Genomic DNA, 23,305 nt, shown 5'->3' on the forward strand with positions numbered 1-23,305 from the left:
GTTGAGAGACGATAGACGTAAATCTAACACGAGGTTTCACAAACTGCTGAGGTCACCAGTTTTGAAATCACAAACAGACAAATTTCACAAGTATTTGCACACCAAAGAACAGCAACACATTGGTAATTCAGAACTTCTCATGGCTGCACGCCTTTGCCTCTGGCCCAGAGAAAAAGTACAGGGCTGAGGGATACTGGAGAGAAATTGTGACAGTTGCCAGACACAACAACCATACGAAACCAAGGAACATTTACTTTGTGTCTCTTGCAACACAGTTTTGCTGGCAGGTCCAGAAAGACGGAAAAGACTGTTGCCATCTGATTAAAATTGATAGCCAGCAAGTCATTTGCTTATCAACAATTACTTGGCAGGCTCTCATCTCCATGTTCAAGCCTCTTTGAGGAATGGAGACGAGCAAGTGAGTGATACCTCATGGGGAAAAACAGGAAACAGATTATTGTCTTTGGAGGTTCCCATCTTTGGTATCTCTTGTTTACGGCTAGTGATTTAATTATTAGATCTATTATTGTTCCAAACATGCCGTGTCCTGGAAAGAATAAAAGTATCCTATTTTATTATTTTCATTTTTTCTCTCTTACATTGGTTTTTTTGGAGCTTCTTCGCTTTTCAACATATCTTTTTATAATTGAATTGCTTGTGGTTACTTCAAACATAACCTACTTTCAAAGTTATGGACTAAATAGGTTAACAGGTTGCCTCCATCCTTTGGTGTGTAGATCTCATCTCTACTCTTCCACGGGCCACGGACCCACAACAAGTCTGTGGCTCTGTCACTGCAAGAGAAAAAAACAGCAAAACACAAAACTGGTGATTGACTGAACAACATGCAGACAGTCAGGCATCCCTTTGTGTTTAAGTCTTACTACTACTAACCAAAATAATAAAACTTTTATTTATATCCCGCTTTTCTGTTAAGACAAAGCCATGTACATCATTAAAACTAGTACAATAATATTCCAAAACAGTACACGACCCCCACATGCCATAAAATGTATGGGATCAAATTTTCCCATTATTCTGCCTTTTACGAGGCAAGCACAAAAGTCGGGGAAAGCAACTTGAAATGCTTCTCTGCACTAAGGCCACAGAAACCACAGTAGTAGTTTGCACCACGATTCTGTTTCTGTCATGGTTCAGTCTATTTTAATCATTAACAACAAATTCGCAGCACAACACTATTCAAACCTACCTAAAAGCCTGTAACACGATGCAGTTTTATTATGACAACCAGTCATACAAATTGTACATTTGCATTCTGCTCTCTATCTTTTGTATTATTTCACAAAGTGTATTACATCCTTACCTTTCAAATTCACAGCTTATATTCACCTCAACACCAACAAAAAGTAGAAAAAACGCTTTGCAAAAGAGGATACCCACCTGGTCTCCATACGCATGACCTGCGCAATGATGATGGGTTTTATCCCCACCCGGATTTTCTTACTCAGACGGGGAATATTTTTACAGACTTTATGGCTTCTCTGAAAGACCGGTACCCCCCTAGAATGTTTCGGATCGTTCACCTTAGGAGATTTCCACATCATGCTTCAGCTTGAGCATTCTTCTACCCTTTTCTCATCAGTGGGTGATTGTTGGCCACACTTGCATTCCTACATTGTACTTTTTTATCGCTATCCGCAGCTTCCACTAGTCACCTATCTCATTAGTTGCATCACGATTCTCTATGCCCAAATCACTTATGCTGTTAAGGATACGTCCCCAAAACAGATCACTTGTTTTAAAAACTACAAGGAAAAAAAATTGTACTGTGCCCTAGAACAGCCATTCCCAGCGAAAAAAACAACTGTACTGTGCCCTAGGATTCCACCATTATCAACCTTGCCTTCCAATATTTTAATTCTAAACCATTTCATTATCTCTTTTGTTTGAAATCTACATACCTTCCTCATTACGAAATTAATTCTTCCTACCTTGAACCGAAAACCTCTAACCAATTCCATATCCAAGACAACTCATTCCAAAACCCAAAACCCCCAAAATTTTTCGTTAACCTCAAAAAACCTTTAACCCTGGAACAATGTTTTCTATGGCTTTTTGTGAGTATCCGACAATTCCTAACCGTATTACTATACAGGATTACCACTTACTCAGATTAATAAAATTGGAAAAAAAATTGTCAGACAACTTAAAATTAAACCCCTCCTAATGCTTAATCTTAATTAACCAGCTTAACCAAATGACAGTCATAATATTGGTATCAACTTTCCTACTATGCTAGAAATTTACTGAATCTAAGCGAACTGAGTGTTCATAACATGCGGGGGGGGGGGGGGGGACAGGGGGGGAGGGGGGGGGACAGTAAGCAATATTTGAAGGACCACTGCATATCTTACCAAGCATATGTTAGAATTCCCAAGACAGTTAATTCTGGTTCCTTCAGAGACTGACATTCATTAATTTTACTATGCATTTGCTCAAAACTGATGGAGGTTTGTTAGAAACTACTTGTATGTACCCACTAATATAAATATCAATGTATCCTTATCCAGAGCTACTCCTTAGTTTTTCAGAAGACCTGATACCACATTTATAGAGCTCTAGAAACCAATTCTGTTATGTGCTCTACAGGTTGTTTCTGACTATGGTGACCCTACAGGCATATCATGAAGTTTTTATGCCAAGATTTGTTCAGAGGATTTGCCTTTGCCTTCCTCTGAGGCTACAACAGAGTATGCGACTCACTCCAAGGTTACACCCAGAGGGTTTCCATAGCCACAGTGGTGTAATCGGCTCCATGACACCCTGATTCCCAAAATTCTTAGCATCCTATGGGGCTGAAAATCACTACATCAACACATACTAATGATCGCAATTGCATGATCCCAACCTTGTTTCTAGGACAAAAATTTTTACACTCCTTTCCTAGGATTTAACATGCTTCCAAGTTCACCCACATGTGTGGGATTGCCTAGCTATGCTATCAAGGTTGCTGATTGTTTGGCTGGCAGCGTCCAGCAGGAGCAGAGTGGCATTATCTTGTTAGGCAGGTGGCTGAGTATCAGACTATAAAAACCAAAGCTTAACAAGCCACATGTGGAGGGAAAGGTCAACGATTCCAGTTGTTTTCATTTTGCAACTGCCGCACTTAACAGATTTTTCTCAAGTGGTTACTCTGCAATAGGCTTCTTGGAATAGCAAGGGTCACTGACATCATCCTCTATTTGCCTGGGACACAATGGAGGGGAAGGCACAAAGCTTTGAATAATGCTTCTTTAGCCTACAGCTCCCAAAATCCTCCAGCCATCAAGCTTATGGTATTTTTGGCAACTGTAGTCACAAAAACGTATATTTTCATGTCAAGCTCTGAGAAGGACGTCACAGTGAGGTGCATCTTTAGAAGATTACATCATGGAAGAGACACCGACACTAGAAGGGAACAAATGTTCTTCTGGGTAGCTTGTAACATTTGCATCGACGCGTTGCTACTTTGGACTACGCTGCAGTCCAGACGTCACACAGGCTGGGACTGGAGAGTAGAAGCCCCTAGGCCTTAAGTAGCTCAAAACGATTGATGTTAACCTGTTTGCAGCACTGCTATTAATTCACCCTGCCCTCCCCCCAACCAATTCTGGCCCTGGTGAACAAGCATCCCTGCGTTATTCAAAACAAACTTACACTGAGATACTATAGCATTAGACCGGGTGACGTTTCTCCCATAACCACAGGTGCATCATCTAACTGTATGAACAGAAGGGCAGTTGGACATCTACTTCTAACTGCCAGGGCCTCCATCCTACAGAATTCCTGGGTAATTTGTCGTTTTGTGATTGGCACCAAACACTTTTTGGTTAGAGATGACCTAAAAGACCTTCTTGTAAAAGTACACAATCCCAGGATTCCATAGGCATGCGAGCTATAGCACTTCAAGCTTAATTGTCAAACTGCATTTACTTCTACAGTGCCGATTGACACCCATTAGTGTTATATCTAGTTCTTAGTGCTGCCCAATCACAGAAACTTTTTGAAAGGGTCAAGCCCTTCTAGGAACAAAAATCGGCAACTCCCCTTTCCTAGTTAACCTCAGAGCCACATCTTGGAACAATAGGCTGAAAACAAAATGGCAGCAAGCCTTGCAGCTTAATCAGGAAGGGGATCCCCAGCTGGGTTAGGCCTTGGGCCATTTGCCACCGATCTAACTGCCCGAGTCACTTGACTTTTTCAACCATTTTATACGTTTTACCCTCTGACAGCCCTGGGTTTTTACAATGACCAACGGCTTTCATCCACCATGAGCACAGGACTTTTCTCTTCCAACAGACGTTCATTACTGGCCAGTTATATAAAAGACTTCAAACAATGGTTAAGGAAACGTTTACAATTTCACTTTTGTGAACACAGTTCTTTCTCCATTTTCGATGCTTGTACTGAAGTGTTAGACCACAACACCCATCACTGGCCAGGCAACCCAGTTGCCAACCAGCTCTCTTTCTGTCGGAGATGCTGGAATTTGGTTATCATCACCCCAACACACTGTGGCGAGGTTATAGGAAGGCCCGATTTAGCATTCCTGGGAAGGCAAAATGGCTATGATAAAGGTCATAGAGGAATCTGCACAAAGCTTGAAGGACACAGTCATGAAAACACTTACACGAATTTGCTTTTACCAAACACATATTACTACCTATATGTAATATTATTATAACTAATCATACTGATTGTGTACATAATTGCTATTAGAAGCACAATAATTCCTGACAGGCGAGGGGAAGTACACAAGTTTTTGCTTGACCATGGAGTGTAATTTACACAGAAAATTCGTTGTGTTGTTCAAAAAAGAAAATGACAATAAAAGGTTAAGCAATACTTCTCTTCACCCACACAAAGACGTAATGACTCTGGACCCACCACATGTAATAAATCGTTGCCCTTTTCATACACAATATAGAAGATTTCCATAAGGCTTGTGCAGGTATCCCTGTGGAGCCATCCAGCATCCAAATAGGGAAAGCATCTAGCTTTTACACTTACCTACCCCCGCCACATTCACCATATTACAGCGTGTCCATCTTCACATCCCACACCTCGCATCCATACTCAACCAACCAGAGAACCGCCATGGATTTTTTTATCGACATTGTGGCCCTAACAGCGAAAAAATATTTGCAGAGTTTAATCAGCTTAATACTGATTGTATTTTTTTGTTTTATACTTTCACTACTAGGCACAAAACAGATTTAGTTTGGTTTAACACCTAAGACGGTTAAAAATTACAGGGTTTGTAAACCTTGGTTTATTTCATTTCTTGCATCCAAGAGCTCCCTTTTTTTATGTTTAACAAACAATTCAATCAATCAATCCCACAACATATAATATTTTCCTTTGCCTGGAATGCAGATTGTGCACGCTTTCCTACTCTTTTTGATAATCTCTGGATCATTTTTTGGCACTTTCTTTTATCACAACGATTTCATGAAAGTGTCTTTTTTGTGAAATTAAAATGCTCATTATGAAAAACTTACTTTTTGTGTTATGTGTCCTGTTGCACAAAAATTACCACCAGTATCTATGCAAGAAACCCCATTGTTAACGTCTACACAAAATAAGGGCTTGAACATCGGTCGTGACTGAAATGTTATTTGGGCTTGAGAGATCAAAACAACATCTAAACTACCCTCCCTTTTCTAAGGATCAGAAAACATTTGTGAATCTTCTATATATTCCTAGTAATTATAATAAAAAAATAGAATCTCTAAGCAGGTAACAGTCACCATTCAAACAGGATAAGACCTTGCTTTTTTCTGAATCAGCCCTTCCCCACGCACCTCTGTTCTTTAATTTTTTTTCCCTTCTTTAACCCAGTGGAAATTCTCAAATATGGTCCTCAATGGTAAGGACCAAACCCAACCTATGAACTGGTACTACTAATATAGCTTTGCATACTGTCTCTGTAAACTGTCATTCTTAATAAAATATTGGAGATTTTTTAGAGTTTTTCTTGTGAGCATGGAAAGGTTGTTGTTTGTCAGTGCTAATTCATGAATTCAAGACTTTCCACTTTGTGGTGGGCTTCGTTAGTACATACGTTCCTCTACTATCTGCAATCTTAGCACTGCCAACCCAATATACAATTGCATGTTTCAACCACTGTTGGATGTTGTACAGGTATCCCGCACAAAATGAGGTACGAAATGTGGTCCACGGCTGTCATTATCCATGTGGCTTCTTAGCCACCACAAATCTGTACAGTGAGTAGGCTATAACACCGAAAGTGGACCTCATCCTGTAGATTAGTGTAGCATGCTTGAGATCTGAACACATGGTTTTGATTAGAGATTCAAACATCACCCCTTTACACAGACTCTGGGGCAATCCACATCTTCCTTTCCCAATGCTGCTGGCAAAATTGGAAATGGGAAAAGTCCCTGCTATTTTTGATTGAAGGTATAGTGCCCAGTTCGCAGGTTTTATTTCCTGCAGCTCAGCTGGTGCATTCCAGGAGCTACTAAGAAGGCTTTGCTTCTCTCAGTTGAATAGGTTCCTGCCATAACTTTCTTTACAAAAGCAAATGTATAAAATATATCCACCACTTCTTCGTTTATCAGAGGAACTCAAACTTCTTTCTCAAGGGCAGGGGCATTCTCTGAAGGCAATTCTGCCCAAACACGCCCCACTAATGGAAAGGATGGGGGAGCCAGTTTACGTAATTTACCACCCTATCCTACCAAGGACTGTTTCTCCTCTCTCATTCTTCTGGAATTTCCAACCAACCATTCAGAAGCAGATTTGGGGAGGAGGGAAAGTGATGGTAAGAGTACTGGTGGAGGGCTCTGTGACCAAATGATTGCTTGCCCCTCCATTCTGCAATTTAACTTTCCTCTGTTGCTGGGGGGATCAGCAAAGTATGATGTTGGACTACAACTTTAAGCATTCCTTATCATAACTTAACTTGCTGGTAAGTGCTCTGATGTAAGGTCTACTTCACAGTTGGCCCTCCACGTTTTGCAAGCCTTACTACTTTTGCGTGTATGTGATTATTTGCGGCCTTGATCAGCATAATCATTCTGTAGGACACTACAACATGCCTACCCCCAGCTGAGAAGTGTTTTCTTCTTGGAAACTCTAGGTCCTCCAGTGCAACTTTGCCAGAGATTTGACCATAGAGTTGTGCTGGAGAACCTATGGGTTCCTAGAGAAAGAAAACACTTCTATCCAGGCATTTTGTAGGTCCTTACAGAATGATTCTGCAACCAACACTACTGGCAAGATCTGTTGACCATAAAGTTGACACTGGAGGACCCTGGATGATATCCCTATAGAGAGGTGTTCTCTGTTCAAGTACAAAGGAATACTAGCGTTTTTATTTGCCAGTTTATCCACATTCACGGAGTCCTTCACCCCTAACAACAAGTCGAACTGTGGAGTGGACCACTGTATTTTATTTTATTTTAAAGTCTATTATACTTCCAGACTTCAGACCAAAAAGGCTTCCAGAGAAGCTTTCCCAAATCAGTTAATTTCGATGTTAAATAGTACTTTCAGGCTTTTAATCTAAATACAAGACCAGGATACACAGGGAAAAGCAGAATGGTAGTAGGGGTGGGATTAATTTTATCAGATGCCAGTCTGCTCTTTTTTCACTCTCAAAGCCAGATCAATAGGCAACTGGAATCTGGAGGGGAGAGTCTCTCTAATCCCCTGGTGGCCCCAGGCATTGATGGAGGTGTGCGTGTGCTACTCTTGGCTTTTTGTGACCCTCCAAAAGCCTCAGATGAACCAGTTTGTTCCACCCCTTTCCCGTAACTGGACGATACCTACAAAGATAGAAAGGGGCCCTTCTTTAACAAAAGTCCCAAGATGTAACGATTTTGGATCTTACCCCGTATCGTGTCCAATCGTTTTCAAGCGCTTATGCAAAAGCCAAGCATCATTGGGAGGGTACTACGCACTAAATGCCCACATTTGCCAAAAGTCCAACTTACATCTTTCTATATGAAGATTGGTTCAGTGTTTGACATGGGAGCTCAAATATTGCCCCATTTCAGACCAATATAAACCTTCTCTGACTTAAGCAGGCTTTCCAAAAGTAACACAAAACTGGACCAAAATTTATAAAGCAACTTTGAGGTATCAACAACACAACCCAACTGTACAGCCAGCACAGCTATATGCCCTACTTTTACCTGTACTGTTTTGGGTTGCTAAAAGGAGTTTTTGAAAGCAAGACTCTTCATTCACGACACAAGAGGATTCAAGTCCACGCGGGCATACAGGCAGTTACGGTCCCTACTTGCCACCTTGCATCCCTTTCAACAACAGGTCGTGATATTAAAAGAATTCCTGGCTATACTATCTAATCCCTGCAGGTATTTGTTGCTTTACTTGACAGTCACACAAAGAGCCTAATGACTTGCATTATTTTTTTCTTCAAAGAAATAACTAAAGTTTCCCATACTCAATTTTCAACATTTGATGCAAAACCCAAAAACTATTATTCTTGTTCTAGTCTGACTCCTCAAAGTTTCAGAAAGAAACCATTTTTTTTGCTGCCATACAGCCCACAGGCATTCTTGTTTGTTGCAAAACTGGGTTTATTTTGTTCTACACAACTGCCACCTATCAGTGTTGGGGGAGCAAAAAACAAATTTCTTTAAAGAACAAAAACACCCACCCAAAAAACTGTTTGTTTGGGGGGGGTTTATAGTGTGTTTAAACTTGGGTTTGTTGTTTGTCCTGCTTTGCTCCTTTTTTTTATAAACCACTTTTTTTGCATTAATGTGTAAAGCTACCATCACATATAGGACTGACATCAAAAATTAAAGTACGTAGCAAACAATGCAGTTTAGATTTTATGGCCACTAGGTCTAAATAAACTATGTTCTTTAAACAATTCACTTTTAACCAAACAACAATTCACGTTGTTTTAACGGCATTCCCATGGAGAGGCCCAGTCATTGCCTTCATACTGTACATTTCTATACTTACTACCATTTACCCTACAAGACGGATTTCCAAAAGACATCAGCTGTGTTAGTCTGGAAAAAACCAGTATGCCCAAGGGATTCTTGTACAACTTTTGAGATCCTACTGAAAGACAAGAAGCTGGCAGGCATGACCCTTTCATGACTTGAGCAAAGGTTAACAACAATAACTATACACACTGTACCATGCATTAAAACTACACAAGCTATACAGTGGCAAAACCCACCCAGCTGATGTTCAAGATTCCACAATGGAGAAGATGTTTTAACATTCTGGAGGCCTATATCATACTACGCAGTTATCATTGCTATTATTCCACTTTCAATTGGCACTGGTTCTGTCTCTAGGAATCCTAGGACTGACCAGTTCTCAAAGTGGAGTAGTAACAGCACTATACTTCTGTGTAGTATTGAATGGCCCTTGTTTAAACAGAAAGAAAATTTAGCCAAGATGCCTACAAAGTGGCCACCAGAACGTACTGCTCCAGGACAAAAGCCTTTCTATCTATAAGCGAAATTTCTGACAAGAGTAGTAACCAACCCTGGCAGTTTAATAGTGCAATAACACGTGCTATATAGTGTGAATTTTAAACAGAACGACTTTAGTTTAAAACAAAGAACGGTTGAGCCTACGTGTCTAAACAATGACCCACCAGTTGAACATACTGGTGTATGTAGGGCCCACCATTGCCAAAACAACCTTGTTCCTCTCTCTCTCTTATTAAAACATTGACTAGGTACTAGTTGGAGCCAGGCAGTAGTACTAGTTGGCAGCAAGGTTCATATACAGCACAGTTTGACTTTAATGTGTAGGCCACCTTGCCAAGGAGGAAACACCACTCCCAGACACGGACACATACCAGAACACTTAAACTATTCAAATACTTCTGAAATCCATTGCCTAAAACAAGATTTGAGGAAGCAAGGCCAAAAGAAAACATTATTATACATTGAAAGATTGGATAGGCTTGTCCAGGATCGACAGGATTCCAGACATATTTCCTGCCAGAATATGTATATGGTAGGGTTTCGAAGACGAAAGAAACAAAGATTGGCTGTCTGTTAGATTTTTAAGTCGTATTTCCCGTCACAAAAAATGCTGCAGCAAAACAGGCTATTTTTGAACACTGCAAGTATGTTCTGCAACAGATGAAAAGGAACTTGTTATAATTAGTTATGTCCAGTTCTAGGACACATTTTGCACCCATAACACAAATGGGGTAGGGCTTTTTACTTCCTTTTGGTAAACTGGTCCCATTTTTCCTTTCTGTGGCATTTTACACTTCCTCAAGATGTTTTCTGCCATTCTTTCCAAGTTGCATAATGTTTAGTTTAAACATCTCTACTAAATAAAGGCACTCTCCCCTGCTGGCCTTCCAACCAGTCTTTCTCTTCACCTTTCCCTACTTCTCACGTTTAAAAAAACATCTGAATAGAACTCTACACAGATTTCACACTGATTGTTCAACAGGCAAATATGTTGCCAGTGTGTTGTGTGTGTGTGTTGTGGTGTGTGTATCTCCAGCTGTGAGGAAAAAAAAAGAGAAGTCTTAATTAACGAGAACAACAATTCTGCAACAATTTTTAAGTGGCCTTTCGTTTCAAAAATCTGTTCAAAGATCCTGCTCTTTTTAAACAGTCTTTTTAAAAGTCTCTACAGTGTGTCATGTGGGCACGATTTGATTTTGATTCACATTTCAGGACATTCATTTTGCTTACTCTAGAGACCCAACCCAGACATGAACACTGCAAACGAACGAACTGCAAGAGAGGAATGGTTCACCAAACACTCCTCAGTAACACGCAGGCATTAACACATTTCCATTCTATGTGTGCGCTATTATTACAAATAAAAACAATGTTCAGGAATGCCCAAAAGAGATAGCAAAATAACCATTCCTTTTTAGCAAAAATAGGCTGAAAAAACCTGCACCACAAAAACAGGGGAACAAAGCAAACGATAATTCATTCCTTGCAACAAAGCACACGTAACTATTTGTGAGCTACCTAGGACACCAAAAATTCTTCCAATCTTACAGAAACGAGCAGGAACAGATTACCATCATTGGCAGAATCCAGCTAAAGATAAGAGATTAGTGTACAACAGAGGCGACCGACTGAAACATACAAACGCAAACACTACCTGGCCTTCAAGACGAAAGAACAGAACGTCTTTTTACACTAGATGTGCTGTACAACGATGTGACTTCACACCTTGATCGATAAATTCATTTATTAACGGCAACATCGGCAGAAACACGTTACAAGGACAACAACACCCTTGATTCAAGCAAGAATTGAAAGATTCTTACTACAGTATAGTATTCTTCTTTCAAAATGCATAGTCATCAGGGGGACAGATCACGTGACCACACTAACCTACACCTAAGATCCCGTGATCTTGAGCATTCAATGCTGTGCTAAACCTCACACCTTGATAGAGATTATCCTTTTCACATCTAATGAGCTATATAGCCCCCATTAAAACCAGCATGTTAGCGAGTAGTACTGAGTATTCTTGTGGATTTGACAGGACTTTCTTCCCCCACTAGACTCCAAAAAATTTACCATGTTCATTTATTTGGACTTAATCGGTCTTGAACATTAACCCACACAGGGTCTTCTTGTGTACACACCACTGACTCAAAAATGAGACACACACATCACACAGGGAATGAAATGAATCGGACAGGACTGTCTTTCTGCTTGTAACTGCCAATCAGTTTTCCAAGAGAGGTGTTGTATTAATCCTGTTGTGGTCAAAATTACACAATACTTGGCACCTCACAAGGACTCTCATTTTATTACTGTCCTTTGGGCATCCATACTGTCGTGGCACCATCATGCTAGAAATTAATCTGCTATTACAATGACACAGAGGTTAGATTGGTTTTTACAAACTGGGTGTGAACACCCTTCACTAGCCCTGATGCGGGACGAACAAAAGAGACAATCATGAATGACGAGGAATTATTAGGGGGGCATGTGAACAGAAAGCAGTGAAGGAACACAATACAAACAAGAGCAGTGCATTTCTCCTCTTTCTCACCTTGCGAGGAGGGAGGCCACAAACATACTACTATTCAATGAAGGATGACATCATGGAGAAAGAAATGACGAACAGAAACGCCAGACAGGAAACAACGTACAAAAGAGACTATTATTTTCTGCTTTCTACCTTGGAGAGAGAGACCAAAGGGATATAAGGAACTTGAGGCATCAGGAAAAATGTGAACAGAAAACCAGGAGGCAGGACATCCATACCCAAAACAAGGCTGTATTTTCTGTTTTCTTACTTTGGAGAGAGAGGGACGATGAAGGAATTTGGCGGAAGAAGGAAACTTGGGGGGGAAAATCATGAAACCTATCCACGCAGAAGGGACCTAATTATCCCAAAACTGGGGCTGTTATTTTCTGCCTTTTCTTACCTTGGAGAGACGAAGCGCGACGAAAAGGAAAGGGGGACACAAGGAACTTGGAGGGGGGGGGAATAAATTGTGAAGAGAAAGCAGACAGGAACAAACTGCTACCAAACGAGGCTCCCATTTTCTGCCTCCCAGGATTTTCAGGGTGCGGCTTGCTGCTGCTATAATGTAATCCACACAGCTTGTGAAAAATGACAACCTGCCTCGAAGGCATCTACCCTCAATGGCTGGCTTGTCTGGCTGGCAGGTTTTCATTCCAGTTCTTATAACAGCAGCCCCCATTCCACAACAGCCTCCAGGCCTGGTTAATGTGGCCACACCAGCACGGTCTCCCCTTTCCTTATCCCTCTGTGGCATTCCTCTGCCCAGCGCCTCCTCTCAGCTTTGAAGGTGGGGTGCCACCTTTGAAGAAAGGAGCGAAGACAAGTGGGGCGGGGTAAAGGAAGATGAGGCAGCACCAAGCCCACAGGGCTCCTGCAACATCCCACCACTGGGCCACCCAACTCCCAGGATTCCATATCGCACTGAAGCCACAACCAGAGAGCTGGCTCACCTTTAAGGATGGACTACGTTCTCTACTGCCTCCCAGCTCGGCTCTTCTCAGTACTCAGCCTGGCTTTTGGCTTTTCCAATGCCTGCACCCCCAGGCATTAAAAGGACAGGGCGAGGCCTAGCAGGCAGATCTCCTTTCGCTCCTTCCTTCTTTGCTGGGCACTTGGGACGGGAAAGGCGAGTGGAGGGAGAAAAGAGAGGCAGGCCTCCATTGCTCCAATGGAGGCTTCCCAACAAAGCCCAGCCCTGGCAGTTGAGGAAGGATAAAGAAGGGGGCCGGCCTAGCAGACAAGGAAACCAAATCCACAGCTCTCCCATCGCCTCTAAGAGGCCGCTGGGATGACATTCCCAAACCAAAGCTAAAAAAACACTCATATGGAAGTAAACTGTATGCTGCTTTTAGCATGCTCAAAAATGGAGGACGTTTTGGAATCCTGCTGCTGGACTGAAATGGAGGAAGGGTCCTGGAGATGGAGGACATGCCTGGCAAACCCCAGGGCCCTATCACACGGGCAAAAATTTGAAGTATCCCCGGGGCATGTGAAGGCCCACTGAGAATAAAATATATTTGTTGTTGTGTACCTTTGAGTCATTTCTAATGTATGCGACCCCTAAGGCTGAAGCTATTGTTCAGAGGTTTGCTTTTGTCTCCTTGAGGGTGAGAGAGGTGACATGATCAGCGTCATCTAGTCAACTTTTCATGGCGAGCAGGGATTCAATCCTGGTCTTCAGAGTGGTACGCCAATGCTCAAACTACTACACCACCCAAGCCTCACGTATATATAGTATACAGTATATATATATATATATTATATATTGAAGACAAACAGACACGTATACACATACACACCACAAGCTCATACTATGAGAGCCAGTGTGACATAGTGGTCTGAGTTTTGGACTTGACTTTGGAGACGCGGGTTCGATTCCCCACTTGGCCATGAACCCCATTGGGTGATTTTGAAACTACGTTCACACTCTCTCGGCCTCAAGGGACGCACAGGCAAACCTCTGAACCAATCTCTTGCCAGAAAGCTGCATGAAAGGTTTGTCTTAGGGTCACCTTAAGTTGGAAACAACTTGAAGGCACACACTACAACAAACCGTTTTATACATCAACACACCACACATGGCATGTGTATATGTGCATATACATGGGCCCCTGTAGTGGGAAGAAGGTGGATTATAAATTGAATAAAGAAGGAAGAAGATAATCAGTACCATCAGTTTAGATGTGGAAAAAATTACACTGTTCAACACGTCTTGCATGTATTATTTTATGGCCTAAAGAAACGAATGTGAAATGTGCAAATCTTTAGCCCCAGTGCCATTACCTAGACATGGCAGAACTGGTGTTTGAATGCTGAATCTCAGCTATCCAGATTGGACCTACTGTCACTGTGCAAAAAACGACGTTTTCTGCTCTCTACTCGGGGAAACAGCAGGTCCAAAAATTGCCACAAGTAATTCTGAGAACTGTATTTGACGCTTTTGGCATTTGAAGATCAAAGATGTCACACTGATCCATGTGTGCTTTTATGGATATGGTTTCTGTTTTTCTATACACTGTCACATTGGAATGAGAAAGTATTCACACTTTGGAATACTTTTAGATATAGCAACTTGAGAAAATGCCTTCTCACCTATCCTTACAGCAGGTTTTCTGACATGCAGATTACACCTGTATCTGAATTGCATGAGCAAAAAAATTTATAATGTAAAGGTTTGCCAATCATACGTAAAGTAATAATGAGGAGATACCAGTGAGTGTGAAAAAATGGTTCCAATTATATTCTATATTTTACAAGGACAGACTTTGAACACTCCCATTACCTTAACAGATTTTGGAAAGATAATGTAATTACACTGGACTAGACTTTATGGCAGAACCTTGAAAGTACTCCTGACTCAGCTGGACTTTGCATCTTAACGTACACTTGTAAGATCTATGTGTCAGTTATTTATTTTACACCCACAGCTGTCATCTTCTGATATCTGTGTTAAGTTAAATAAAAAACAAAATAGGAAAAAAATAAACAAATTAAGCAATGTAATGTAAAGGTATACCAGCAGATCCCAGGTATTGGTTGCATTTCCTGTGCACCAGGTTTGCTATTGCCTGGATGTTGAAATGACAAACGTGGCCTTTTCTCTCTCCCCCTAGATTGAGAACTTATGAAAGCAGGTTAGCTGGGTGCCTACTAATGAAAGCTGGTTTTGTCGCTTTTTTCACTTTTCACCTCACCCACAAATTCACTTGGTTTAGGCAAGCCACCATTTATCCAAACCTTGCCTTGCTATTAACCTCTTGACTTGGACCTCTGCAAGGGTTTGGGTTTGTCCATCATCATGCCCCAAATTGTGAAACAGCTCATACAGTGTGGAGAAAGGTTGACCGTAACTTGTTTTAGACAGCAATGGGAAAGTGAATTTTCCTCTGTTATTAAAACCTGCAGTTTGCATAGTTGTGGGGGAGGGAGAAGTGCTCTTCCACTTTGATTTTGTTTGTCCTTGCACTGCATAACCTTGGAAGTGCATTCTTTATTGGCCATGACCCAAAGGGAGGGCATCCCAGTCCAGGACTCCATTTAGCCAACAATGGGGACTGAATTTGATGTACCCGTACGGGACCTCTGGGTAGCATTATAGAATTAGTTGGGGCCCAGATCTTTTGACTGTGAATAGGATGCTGGATTCTATCAGTGAAAGGGTGTGTGAAAAATGCTCTTTGCTATGTACTGTCTGCATCATTTACCACCAATAAAGTTTATCTTATGGCAATAACAAAGTGTTTGGTACCAAAAGAACTCTCTGGGAGTTCTGGATAAAAACCAGTCTCCTAAAAAGAAGAACGATGGGAATGATAGGACCAATCCCTTTGGGTGTTTTTTGTGGCGCTGAGGTGGAAATTATTGGACTAATGGACCTTTGCCAAACATGGCTCCCTGGCATTTGTCCAGTCTTGATCCTCTTGTGGAAATTGCCCTGTCCTCTTACCAGTCCTGGAGGGAGTAGTTATAAGAACCAAAATTTAGGTATTATGCAAGATTGCGCAGGATATACGTGAACAACTCGTATCTCTCCAGCATACTAGACTGGAAATCCCCGCATCCCTCATTCACCATTGGCTATGCTGGCTGAAGTATTGGGATTGAGGTCCAACAACACTGGCGTAGCACAATTTCAAAAACCAATTAATGGTTAACAAACTAACCTACACAGTATACAAAACGATTTGCCTTTATATTTTACAGAAAAAAAGTTGATGCTGTTCTTCCCAGGTATGATTGGTCACTTCTTTTAGGATGATAGATATATTTTTAAAGTACTATATATGTTGTGAAAGAAGAAAGAATTGAACCATCACAAGCATTACTCTTGCAGTTGTGTGACTGTTTACAACCCTTCTGCGCCTTTTCTTTCTGAGGGCTGTAGGGCTACTGCTGCCACTGGCAGGTAAGTGGAGGTGTAGCAAGACATCCCATTCCCCGCTTACAGTCTCTGTATAAATGAGGAATCTTGCTCAGTTACTTTTGTACAGCATATTCTGCTCATGCTTAGAGACACACTGTCCAAAGTTGCTGGGGCATACTTGTGAACTGAACATAGGTAGAGATTCTTATTCGTGGCTTCCAGATCAGTGGGGCACGCAGCTGTTCTCTGGCTTTAATCTGCATTTTAAAGAGCTATCCAAGTCTGCTGATGCATCTTGGGCAAATCCCTTTACATTTAACAGCAAATTGTGTGCAGGATCACCCTTCCCAATAATAGGGGAATCACCAGCTGTCGCCTCATAGATTTATACAATATCTTCCATATACCGATATATGTTGTCCAGTTGACTTCAGTTTATGATAACTTTATGAATGAAGATCTCCAAGTTATCTGTCTTCAACAGTTTTGCTCAGGTCTTGCAAACTCAGCCCGTTGGCTTCCTTGATTGAATCTATCCACCTATCTGTCCTTCTGAACTCTGAAAGGTTTTATTAACTTCCAGTTCTGAGCCCCGATGCATGTTTTTTCAGGGGATTTGGTGGCCTATTATCATGGAGAAGTTAAACCCTGTAGCCTGAGTGCTATAGTACATACTGGAAACTGCTTCCCCAGATGGAAAAAAAAAAAACTTCCACCTGTCAAAGTCAAGTCTTTTTTTTAGCTGGCTCTGTATACAATGATTTTTATAGGACTAGTTTCCCTTATGCTAGTCGCCCTCCTTTGACAATGGCTCCAGTTTTTCAATCCTCCTATTTTGCATTGTGGTGCCCAGAACTGGACACCATATTCCAGGTAGGGCATGACCAAACCAGAATATAGTGGCACTATTACTTCCTTGATCTAGAGACACTATACTTCTATTGATGCAGCCTAAAAATCACATTGCCTTGTTAGCTGCCGCATCACACTGTTGACTCATGTTCAACTTGTGGTCCACTGGGACTCCCATAGATCCCTTTCACATTAGTTTCATTCAGCCAGGGTGTCTCCCATCCTGTATCTGTGCATTTCATTTTTCCTCCTAAGTGCAGTACCTTACACTTTCTCTGTGTTGTTGAATTTCATTTTGTTGCTTTGGCCCAGCTTTTAGTCTATTCAAGTCATTTTGACTTTGATCCTGTCCTCTGGAGTATTAGCATTCCCCCTAATTTGGTGTCATTGCAAATTTGATACGTATTCCCCCCAATTTTATCCAAGCATTGATAAAGATGCTGAACCTCACTGGGCCCAGGACAGAGCCTGTGGGGACCCCAATGCATCACTTCTTTCTTCAGGATGACATGAAAAGCCACTTGCTGAGTAACGAATCAAACTGGCATTATTCCTGCAGAGAGTGCTTCTTGGACCCTCCATTAAAAAAAGAAACAACGACTGCAGTCCGCACGATGCTCCTCGGACTCCCGTCCGTTGCGCCTGGTGCGCTTACACAGCTAATGGCGGAGCACAAGCTCCCCATAGAGTAGCTCTGTTTCTCCGGCCATCGACTGCCTCTCCTGAGGAGGACAGCTCGGCCTGCGCAGTGGCCTTCCTTCATCCTCCTCCCTATCCCGGAGCATAGCCAGCCAGGAAGCGCCTCCACAGCCGCAGTCAGGTTGCTTCTGCTTTGCTGCTCTGCATCCTGGTTTCTCTAGCTCCCTTCGCATGGGCTTCAAGCGACCGGAAGGACGGTGACCTCTAGGGCTGGTAAGAATGGGGGAAAGCCCACCTCTTGTAGAATGGATGGTGGTGTGATTTGAACTCATGGCCCTATCTCTGGCTTTTGGGAGGGAGAAGGAGGAGGAGGAGAAGAAGAAGAAGAACAACAAGGAGGGGTGCTTTGATTGTGAGTTCCTGCATGGGTAAATGGAGTTAGAATGGATGGTGGTGTGATTTGAACTCATGGCCCTATCTCTGGCTCTTGGGAGGGAGAAGGAGGAGGAGGAGAAGAAGAAGAACAACAACAAGGAGGGGTGCTTTGATTGTGAGTTCCTGCATGGCAGAATGGGGTTAGAATGGATGGTGGTGGGATTTGAACTCATGGCCCTATCTCTGGCTCTTGGGAGGGAGAAGGAGGAGGAGGAGGAGAAGAAGAACAACAACAACAAAGAGGAGTGCTTTGATTGTGAGTTCCTGCATGGGTAAATGGAGTTAGGATGGATGGTGGTGGGATTTGAACTCATGGCCCTAGGTCTGGCTCTTGGGAGTGAGAAGGAGGAGGAGGAGGAGGAGAAGAAGAACAACAACAAGGAGGGGTGCTTTGATTGTGAGTTCCTGCATGGCAGAATGGGGTTAGAATGGTTGGTGGTGAGATTTGAACTCATGACTCTAGGTCCTGAAAAAGCGAGAAAAGAAAGCGTTGGGAAACCTTGGCCAAACAGGTGTGTGTGGTTGTGTGTGTGTAGTTGTGTGTGTGTGTGAGTCTCCTGTTTGTTTCCTTGTTGGCTCCATCTCTGGGTGTGGTCTGGATTTGGGACCCCAGGACTGGGCTTGCCACCTCCCTTCTATCTGTCTCTTGTGTGTGAATGTATGTGTGTGTGCGTGTGTGTGTATGTGGCCCTGGAAGGAAGAGATGTTGTTGTTGTTGTTGTCGTTGTGTGCCTCCTTCAAGTTATTTCCATTTTGTATAAGGGACACCATTTTACTAGGCCATTGTATTTATGGTTGCCTTTTATTTTTTTATACATGTATTGCTATAAAAACATATACTAAAACACCTACTATGTACATACAAAACCATTGAAAAAACATTACACGACAATAAACATTACAATAATATTTATATTTCCCGCCTCTCCCAATGGATACCAAAGAAAACAAATTCTTGGCGTTTCTCTTCGTTATTTTCTATTAACACACTTCCTAGGTAACTTATGTTCACTTAATTAGTTAACTTTATTTAAATTTCTCGTATTTCCAAAGTTTATGAGAGAAAATTATTACATCCTCTTCCTTCTGCAGTGAAAAACACACCTTTCTTCCCTTAAACTGAAACTGAATCTGGATCTCATTTTCTATTTTACCCAACCTTTTTAATACTTGTATTGTTTAATCTCTTTTTAATTGGTTTTTATTTTGGGTTTTTATGATTGGGGGGAGGGTTGGGATATGCTATTCCTTTTTAATCATTATTGTAATTTTAGCTGTTTGATGTTTTAATACCTGCTGTAATCCGCCTTGATTCCCTAACGAGAAAAGGCGGAGTAAAAATAACAATAATAATATTTATTATTATTATTAGAAGCCTCTCAACTAGGCCATTGTACTGTATTTAATGGGATTTTTGGTAGGTAACATGGAACCAGACCCCAGCAGAAACCAAGGGCCCACTGTACAGCTAGTTACATAACAGAGTTCCCTTAGCTTTGTTGTTGCGTGCCTTCAAGTCATTTCTGGCTTGTGGCAACCCTAAGGTGAACTTATCACTGGGTTTTCTTGGCAAGGTTTTGTTCAGAGAGGGTTAGGTATTGCTTCTGAGGCTGAGAGAGTGTGACCTGCCTGAGTTCACCCATTGGGGTTCCATGGCTGAGAGAGGATTTGAACCCCTGTCTCCAGTCCAATGCTCAGCCCTGTTTCTAAAATGGGAATGGCCAGGAAAGTGTAGAAGAATGGGGACCACAAAATCCTTTTTGTATCATGGCCGAGTGACCAAATGCAAGGCAGGAGAGGTGCACCAGTTTCTTTAGAAGCTGGTAGCTGAGGGCCACTGGGAATGCCTTGGGCAAGTCACACTTTCTCAGCTTCAGCCAGTCTTGCCGAAAAACCCCTGTGACAGGTTCACCTTAGGGTCACCTTAAATCAGAAATGACTTGAAGGCACACACAACAACAAAAGTGAGGGGACTTTTGTTGTGTAACTAACTGTACAGTGGGCCCTTGGTATCTGCTGGTTCCAGGGTATCAAAATCTGTGGATGCTCAAGTCCCATTAAATACAATGGCCTAGTAAAATGGTGCCCCTAATATAAAATGGCAAAATCAATGTTTGCTTTTTGGAATTTATGTATTTTAAAATATTTTCAAGCCAGGAATGGTTGAATCCATGGACAGGAAATCTCTTGATACGGAAGACTGTCTGTACTTTTAAAGGTCCTTCTTGGGCACTGGTTTGCTCCATGCATCTGAGGAAGTAGACGCAGGTCCAAAACACACTGCAAAAATAATCCAGTTTAAGACCACTTTAACTGCCCTGGCTCAGTGCTGTCTTACAAAGTGAATGTCTTACAAAGAGTTCACAGAATTTCTTAGCATTGAGTCAGGGCACTTAAACCGGTCTCAAACTGGATTATTTTTGTAGTGTGTTTGGACCCTAGTCTATGAAAGCTGATGTCAGAATTTCTTTCACATGGTTATTCCCAAAAGTGCTACAAGACCCCTTTGCGAGCTGTATTTAAGTGAACACAGCTTTCCCAAGTACAGGAGCAGTTCCTTCTTATGTATCTGGTCATCGCACCCTGTCCACTTGAAAGGGCTTCATAAATGATTATTTTTGGTTTCTAGCAGTAGCTCACTCATAGAAAAGATGCTGAGAGGCAATTATCTAGTGCTTCAGCGAAGACATGGATGCAGATCTCAGGGCTACTCAAAGTGATGATCCAAGGACTGGTGGTCTCTGATCCATTGGCTCGTGATCCCTGGCAAGTTTCAGTTTCAAGAAATAGTTGCAGTCAATGGGCACAAATAGAGTACTGGTCCATTGCTGTTGTCCTTATGTGCCTTCATTTCAGGTCCAACTTAGGGTGACGCTATTATTGGCTTGCTTGGCAGAATGTATTCATAAGAGATTTACCATTGCCATCTTCAAAATCTCAGAGAGTAAGACTCTCAAGGGCACCCAATGGATTTCCATGGCTAAATGGGCATTAAAACTCTCCCAGAGTCCTAGTCCAGAGCTCAATCCAGTGCACTACAGTTGCTTGTTACATTATTATTATTATTAGTAGTAGTATTAGTATTAGTATTATGCTTTATTTATATAGCGCTGTAGATTTATACAGCACTGTACATACAAACAATAAAATAGATAAAGTAAACCTGCCTATGGTGTGCAATCTAAGAAATAATAGCATAATACAGATACACAATACATAACAATACAGGAAATGGTCCTTGGCACCATAAAAAATAGCTCCTGATCCTCCATATCAAATAGCTTGAGAAGCACTGCTGTATATATACCACATTAACTCTGTAAACTTGACTGTTATCACAAGTAGGACAAAAAGATGACGTATGATTGCATGGGATGTAAATGAGTACAGTTGGCTCTCTGTATCCATGGATTACCTATCCACAGATTCAACCATCTATAGAAATATAATTGATTTTGCCATTTTATATAAAGGACACCATTTTACCATGCCATTGAATTTAATGGGACTTGAATATCCATGGATTTTGGTATCCATGGGGGTGGATGGGTCCTGGAACTAAACCCCAGCGGATACCAAGGACCCACTGTATTTTTCTTTCAAGTGAGTATTTTAATATATCAGTTTAGCGGTCTGCAGCTAGCTTCTTACTTGAAACCAAACTTTTAGAAAAAGTAGCAACAGTCCTAAATTCTCCTGAATATTTTGACAGCCTCAGTTCATTGACTGGACTGATAAAGTTTTCTTTTAAAGTGGCTTTCCTCTCATTCACACAAAGGTAGGCAGGTGACTTAAAAGAATAAGAGGCTGGTTTCAGTAATCGTCTTAAATGGAGCCATTCCCCGTTTTCTTTATGACCCAGACCTAGGTTGCTAGAAGCAGTGGGGTTCCTCACTTTGGGATATGTCCATTTTATGGGATATATCCACAGTCAGTATCTTAGCTAAAGCAAGGAAACATTTTAGTATACTTCAGGGAAGAAAACAACCCTAAAATGAAATCCTCCTTTTAACCTTTTGTTCCAGTACATTCAGAACTCACTCTTAAATGCTAAATTATTTGATCTATCATAACACTGTTACAATTTTTAGGTATAACTGTACCTTTTGATTACTTGGATTAAAGTTTTATACATCTGCTGAAATTCCAGCAGGCATATTGAGCTAGTATTTCTATAAATGTCTCTGTTAATTAATTCCTTGTATTTAGTGTTACATTATTGTTATATTTATTTATATCCTGCCCTTCTCCCAAAACTGGGACTTAGAGCAGCTTAAAATATTAAAAACAGTACAATTAAAACATACAAAAACAGTGCATCAAAACAATATTAAATAACTACAAATTAAAACAAATTTCATGTTAAATATCAAATACAGTTTTAAAAGATTAAAAAAATATTTAAAACACATTAAAACAGTATAACATCCCAAGCCGTTCTTAAAGAGAGTGTTCTTAAAGAACCTGGTCTCCAAATAAAATACAAAAATGGAATCTTCCTTTCTTCTCTTCCCACACATTTTTTCAGACCCTGTAAGGATAATATTAAGACGTATAAATTTAATTGATTTAAGCCTTGAAGCAATGTTGCTTGCAGTACATTCACCACTGACAAAACTTTCTTAATTCTAATTGTTACTTTCAGCGTTGATAATCTGTTTTTGAGAGTAATCAATTAATTAGATATTTTAACAGGCTGATTTATGAGCATATCCTATGAGAAGAGACAAAGAGCTGCTGCATTATTGCTTAGATCTGTTTGTTCAGGCATCAAAAATAAGGCCTACACTACATGGCTTCCCTAATCAAGAGAAACCAATCTTTAAAAAGTCTTATACTGTATATGGGTACAGATTGCGTCCTCCTTATCCAAAATGCTTGGGACCGGAAGCATTTTTGATTTCAGAGGTTTAGGGATTCTGGAATATTTGCATATACATAATGATTATCTTGGAGTTGGGACCCAAGTCTAAACATGAAATTCATTTATGTTTCATATACACCTTATACACATAGCCTGAAGGTAAT

At 41.2% G+C, this 23,305-nt stretch overlaps 1 protein-coding gene across 9 annotated transcripts in view; it reads left to right on the forward strand.

Annotated features, from left to right (window-relative positions):
* Positions 1-23,305, forward strand: part of PIKFYVE (phosphoinositide kinase, FYVE-type zinc finger containing) — a 119,933-nt gene that overhangs the window by 470 nt on the left and 96,158 nt on the right. The window lies entirely within an intron of this gene.

Source organism: Sceloporus undulatus, chromosome 1 (genome assembly GCF_019175285.1).
Source record: "Sceloporus undulatus isolate JIND9_A2432 ecotype Alabama chromosome 1, SceUnd_v1.1, whole genome shotgun sequence".
NCBI lineage: Eukaryota > Metazoa > Chordata > Lepidosauria > Squamata > Phrynosomatidae > Sceloporus > Sceloporus undulatus.